Source organism: Nannospalax galili, unplaced genomic scaffold (genome assembly GCF_000622305.1).
Source record: "Nannospalax galili isolate Female #2095 unplaced genomic scaffold, S.galili_v1.0 scaffold113, whole genome shotgun sequence".
NCBI lineage: Eukaryota > Metazoa > Chordata > Mammalia > Rodentia > Spalacidae > Nannospalax > Nannospalax galili.
In genome coordinates, this window is record NW_008335444.1 from 4,992,314 (window position 1) to 4,992,535 (window position 222).

Sequence of the window (222 nt, forward strand, 5' to 3'; positions counted from 1 at the left end):
AATCCATTCATATAGTCTGTGTCTTTTGACTGGGGAGTTCAGTCCATTAATGTTTAAAGTTATTAATGAAAGATAAGTATTAAATCCTGTCATTTTTGTTGTTGTTGTTTATATTCTTGCTATGGCTGTACTTTACCCTGTTATACCCTCGTTGGAATTCTTTCTGCAACCCCTTGGGTATAGTCATTCCTTTCTTCAGCTCTTTGTATTGCTCCCAGAACT

The 222-nt window shown here is 35.6% G+C and overlaps 1 protein-coding gene across 2 annotated transcripts in view; it reads left to right on the forward strand.

Annotated features, from left to right (window-relative positions):
- Ipo9 (importin 9) overlaps window positions 1-222 on the forward strand; it is a 52,665-nt gene that overhangs the window by 32,999 nt on the left and 19,444 nt on the right. The gene's annotated exons all lie outside the window — the stretch shown is intronic.